Raw genomic sequence first — 5,884 nt, forward strand, 5'->3', positions numbered from 1 at the left:
AATTTTCATAGGCTGTCTTTCTTTGATTTCGAATTGAAAACACATATTGTACTACCCTGCAAAAAATGGGACTAATCCGGGATGACTCCGGGAGCAATCGCAAAGGAGCATGCGACTAATACCACTTTTGATCTCTTTATATGGAATGAACTAATCGCTTTTGTTCGAGCATGTCCTATGAAGAGACTAATTGTTCACCTTTATACCCGAACGGGTATAAAAAGCGACTATTCACTTTTAAAAAATAAAAATAAAAATTTGCGCCAGATGAGATTCGAACCGCGGTGCTCAGTTTTGTTAGGCGAATACTCTCTCCGTTTGCCAATGCCTCGCATGAAATTTCATTGACTAAGTGCGTACATATCATTAAATCGTTAATAGTACCCGTTAGAGATGAGTTGGGGACTAATTGATCTCCAATTATACCCATAAGAGGTGAGTCGAGACTAATTGACCTCCATTAGTACCCTTATGAGACTAGTTGGGACTAATTAATGCCCAATTGTGCCCGATTGAGGGTAATCTAGGTATACTCTCTTTAGAGATTAGTCGCTCCATTTTTTGCAGGGTAGCAATATAGAAGCATTACATATATGGTTGAGGCGTAAAATCCCTCATCGGCTTAGATATTTTGCACTTGATTATGGAGTTCTGCCTGCGCTGCCCATCAAGGGCTTAGATTATGGCAAAACCGCTTCGTCCTTTGTGCATATCAAATACATGTATACATGTATACAGAATTTGGCTTGCATTCGAGAAGGCCTTTATCTAGGTTGTCCATGAAATCCAATGAATTTTTATTGGTATTTCTAGGTCCATGTCATTGTTGAACATGAGTAAATTTTCACCAGATAAAAGGTTTAGCGCGTGAGACATTTTGCTACCCTGAAGGAAGATCTGATTTTCTCAATTGCCTTCTGAGCCTAAAGCAGCTCCTACATATCACACTTAATAGTTTTTCAGCGCTTTTTTCCAGTGCATGCCATTCCACAGGGCCTGGAACATCAACCAAAACACCAAATCAACCAAAAAAACATAATAAGAGAAATGTCGAAGTCTAGTTCTGTGGTCCCAGAATTTTACCGCACACCGGAAATCACAGATTTTTGAGTGAACTCGCTCTATGACCCCAAAATTCTCAGGTCTGTCCGAACTTTTCTTGCCTCGTAAAGGAGGGGTAGATACACAAAAAGTGTTTCGCCGCCAATGGGGTAAAGTGTACAGTCAACAGTTGCACAAGTTGGCTGCAGTTCTATCTTTTCAATGAAAGTAAATACCAGGTACGCCCTCGGAGATTGAGGGCAACATTGCTGAGCGAAATATTCACCCAGTTTCTGACGGCGACTCCGATGGCCTATAACTGGTTGCGGCCCCTTTCCATCCAAATGGTCAGATGTCTCACTAACAGGTACTACCGTGTGACCTGGCACCCAGAATAAGACAATTTCGTTATGTTTTCGACCTAATTTAGTCGGGACTATTATGGAAGCAGTTAAATGTCTGGCCAATGAATGAGTGCAGCTTGGCTGTCAATACAGGCACGCAATCTGCAGCATCTCCACCTATTTTCTGCCACGTAGTCGGAATTATAAATACCTCGGCATATTCCCCAAAAGAAGCGTGAAGTTCATTCACATCATCTTCGATATTTACACCAGATTTTGACCCAGTGTTAGTTTTGGAGCCATCAGTAAAGCTTGGACACTACTCCGTACTAACTTTTGAAAATCAATACTTAATCGAATGGGTGCATTTAGGTTAGATTAGGAGGGGGTGTGTGGAATATTCCAAACTGTCACTCGGAGGCAGAATTGTCCATTGGGAGTGCCCTCATTAAGTGAATGTCAGGAAAAGACACTTACCTTTAATCGAGTAGCTTCAAGTCATTATTGTACTCCGGTTCCTTCTTACATCTTTGAACCGTCAGTGTAGATGGATATACCAATTTCTGATGAATTTCTGATTCCGATTTTTCTCTGGTTGGGAACCTCATGGGTATCTTCGTATTGAAGTCTCAAACAGGCGTAATATAATCAGTGCTGGCTTCTATGCCAGCTTTAATTCCATTGAACCGGCCCCTCTTTCTTTCTCGGCTGTACCATGGATGAAAATATGCGCTACTTTCTACCCCCTATATGCTAAAGCATGCGAGTCTTTGCACTTTTTCTACGTTTTCCCTCCACCATACTAAGCACCCGGGGATTGCTATTGGTCTGATGACTGTGGTGTATATCCCATAGGTGACGTACGGTCATAGTATCCATTGCTTTCCAAAGGTCCTTTTGCACGTGTAGTATGCTGCTACAGATTTCTTGGTTCTCTCCTCTAAATCCTTTCTCCAACTCAACATGGGGTCCAGAATAATTCCGAGGTATTTTGCCTCGGAGTAGAGTTTCAAAGTAGTTTCCCATAATTTCTGCAGAGAAAAAGTGGGTAATTTTGTTTTCCTTGTTCTGTCTTGGAGGGATTTACCACCAATCCATTAGAGATATCACCTAGTGCACTCTCCATTAGTTTACTTATCGTTGACGGGAATTTTCCAGTGCAGAGTATCACTAAATTGTCGATGAAGGCGTCAACCTGTATATTCCTAGTTTCAAAAAAATCTCCAGAATTTCGTTCAACACCAGGAGCCAGAGGAGAAGAAATGATTACTGAGAATTTGGTTCGCGCTTCTTTGGTGAATGCATTTACTTACATACTTATGTATCTATAAGATTATATCCTGTCAGCCAGAAACCGAGACTCAAGGAAAAGATAGCTTCGAATCGTCTCCCAAATCTATAATATCGTTGTAAATATGTATGTCTCGCAGCAACATGTACGCTCCAAGATTTCCAACGCATTCGTAAAGGTCATAGCTGAAAAAACGGCGAGCATTACCAACCAAACATTAACTTCAATATGTTAAAAACAATTCTTCGAGTTTTTCAGCACTTTTGTTTTGAAGATGAATAAAGAGTTATATTTTATATGGTAATTTAAACATATTTTAGTTCGAATTTTTTTATTATCTGGTTTGTTATATTTTAGTTTGTTATTTAATTTGTTATTTTTCATTTAAAACTCATTTTTATGTCACTGGATTTTCGTCAGCGGGCGCTGATACATTATAAAAATAGTTGATATTCTTATTCACTATTGCCTTCTAACATGTACATATGTATATGTACGTATGTATTTCCTATTAATTGTGTATTTTGCCCACCACGTGCCTTTAAGTAAATTTCTGAATATTATTCTTAGTAGGCTCAAGTATTTATTTATCATTTCCTTGTTGATGTTTTTTCTAAGCCTTTCAAGAGAGTACTCGCCGCCGTATGTAGTCTTTCACATTCATGGCGAACACAAAAAGCACCTAAAACGTACTGCAGTCTTTGCTTGTTATTTTTCCCCGCAACGCACTTTCAACATAACATTACAATGTGTTGTGACTTACATAGATTAGCCATAAGCGAATGCAATGCTGTACAAATCCTTGCGCCTTCGAAGTGGGGTTAGGCATTCAAATGCATTGTAAAGGCGCGCGTGCGCATTCAACTCGATTTTTTCCACTTTATTATTATTCTATGCGTTTACTTGCAATTTGTTGTGCCGATTGTTTGTTTGTATGTGTGTACGTAGGTTCTTAATGATGCGCGTGACAGCAGAAATACCAGAAAAGTAGAGTGTTGATTCCCTATTGGCCGCCCGAAAGGCATTTTAACTACGCGTATACATACATACATATTCATTTATTTATTTTCCTTTTAATATACATATGTACGCTTTCTTCAAGTCTCCCAAGTGAGTGTTTGAAAGGATTTGAAATATTTCAGCTGCGTATCCACAACAAAGCCAGCATTTTGGACTGAGAATCCTTTGACTCGAATTGCCAGCAATTGACCACAATTTCAATTGCCCCTGCTGCCGCTGCTGTTGTTGCTGTTGTTGTTGGGAAGTTAACATTATTTTTTGATCATTCACTGGCGTCTGCATGCCTTATGCATTCATATTTACATACATTTTCATAAGTGTTTGCATACGCCAAATGTTTGCTTAACGGTGCAGATCCTCTAACCGATTTTGAAACTTCACTTTGATACTTTTCTTTTGTACTCTTGTGGCATTTTGCTCGTTTAATTTTCTACTTGTGTGTTCAAAGTGTACGCTAATGAATTTCAGTTCCGGTTGGTCGACCGCTCCAATATTGTTCGTGTTCCAAGTTTGTTGGTTTGCTGTGAGTAGGCCGCTGCTACATTGACTTCTAATTGCTGCCATCTACTCCTGCTGCAATGATTAATGTTGCGTTGACAAATTTTCCAGTTAATTTATGCAAATACACTCACTTGCGGCATGTTGGCCGGCCATTCTTTTATTCATTCATCTATTGAGTCCTTTTTATTCGGTTATAAGTTTGCTCATTCATGCGGCGACACAGCAGTTACCGCCTGCTGTAATGTGAGCCTGTGGAGTTAATGATTAAAGGTTCTGAGCCAATGTACGATTGACTGGGATGGCTCAATCGTTAAGCAACTAAGTGTAGCAAAGCCTGTTTTTTTTTTTTTTAATGTAGTGCGACGCAATAGGTATCAATTTCGGGTTGACTAACATTAATCAAAACGATTTGACATTTGAAAGGAATTTTGCTTAAGAAAATCTTCTCCAACTTCGAAACCTATGAAAAGTGTGGTACGCGATAAATTATATTTGTTTTTGTGAATAGCTGGTGGAAAAATGTGGAGTTCTGTAATGACTGTATTAAGAAATTTTATATGCGACTTTCTTACATAAAAATTTTTCGGGCACAAATTGTACGCTAAAGATCGTCTTTCTGACAACTTTCGGGACAAGGTCCATCGGACTACGAAAATCAATGCCGGCTAGTGTCTGTTTATAAAAAGTAGGTATTCAAAGGCATGCACAATGAACAAAGAATACAATTCTAAAGTAGCAATGGGCAGAGAGAGCTTTAACTCTACACGCAACTGAACAAAATGTATAGAAAGCTCTGAACGCGGGCTAGGCAGTGACCATCACTGCCCTAAGGTTATACAACAGCCTACTCAGTGACTACTTTGCCGATTGTTTTATTTTGGTCAGAGGTATAAAAGAAGAAAACTTCCTATGCTCAACCTGTCGTCAACTCCATTGCCGACCGTTTCGTCACATTATTAGTTTTCTTCATAAATTTAACCACAACGCTGAAGGGGGTTTTTGTAGACTCTTTGTATTACTCAAATTGATTACCTAAAATGTGTCAAAAATAACGATGAAGATAAGATTTTTAATCGCATAATTGCATGTTATTCTCGTGTTTAAGACCACATACTGAGTACTCATAATTTGGCACCTGGTAGATGTAATATTTAATTCTGCATAAAAGGTTAAAACAACAGAGAAGACGACAATCTAGTTTGACATATCACTTTTGTAAACAGAAAAGGCTCAGTCAGTCTGGATTTGTTTTAATTGCCGCAATTGTTTTTTAGTCAAACAATGATGGATCGCGCGTTGGTCAAATGTTCACGTAAAAAACGGATGATATTTCAATTGTAGTAAGGAAAGAATTCACAAGAAAACAACAGTTAACTACCAATATCTACATATACATTCGAGCACACCAAATTACGACTAAATAAAAAATCATCATACGCCCTTCAGTCTAAAGTGTTTTTACATTTTTCGGCAAAAAAAGTTTCTTTAAATAGTTTTATTGGAATAATCAAAATACTTCCTTAGCAAAAGGAAACGAAAAACGAGCAAAATTTTATTTTTCGAAGTTGCCTTTCAAAATACGGTCTAATGAAAAAACTTCAGTTAATAGGTAAGTAATACATGCGAATCGAATATTAGGCATCAGCAAAAAAATTTTCTGAAAATCAACGCGAATTTGTAGAAACTT

The sequence above is a fragment of the Rhagoletis pomonella genome, unplaced genomic scaffold (genome assembly GCF_013731165.1).
Source record: "Rhagoletis pomonella isolate Grant_MI unplaced genomic scaffold, Rhpom_1.0 Rhpom_scaffold_00013, whole genome shotgun sequence".
In the NCBI taxonomy this organism is placed as follows: Eukaryota; Metazoa; Arthropoda; class Insecta; order Diptera; family Tephritidae; genus Rhagoletis; species Rhagoletis pomonella.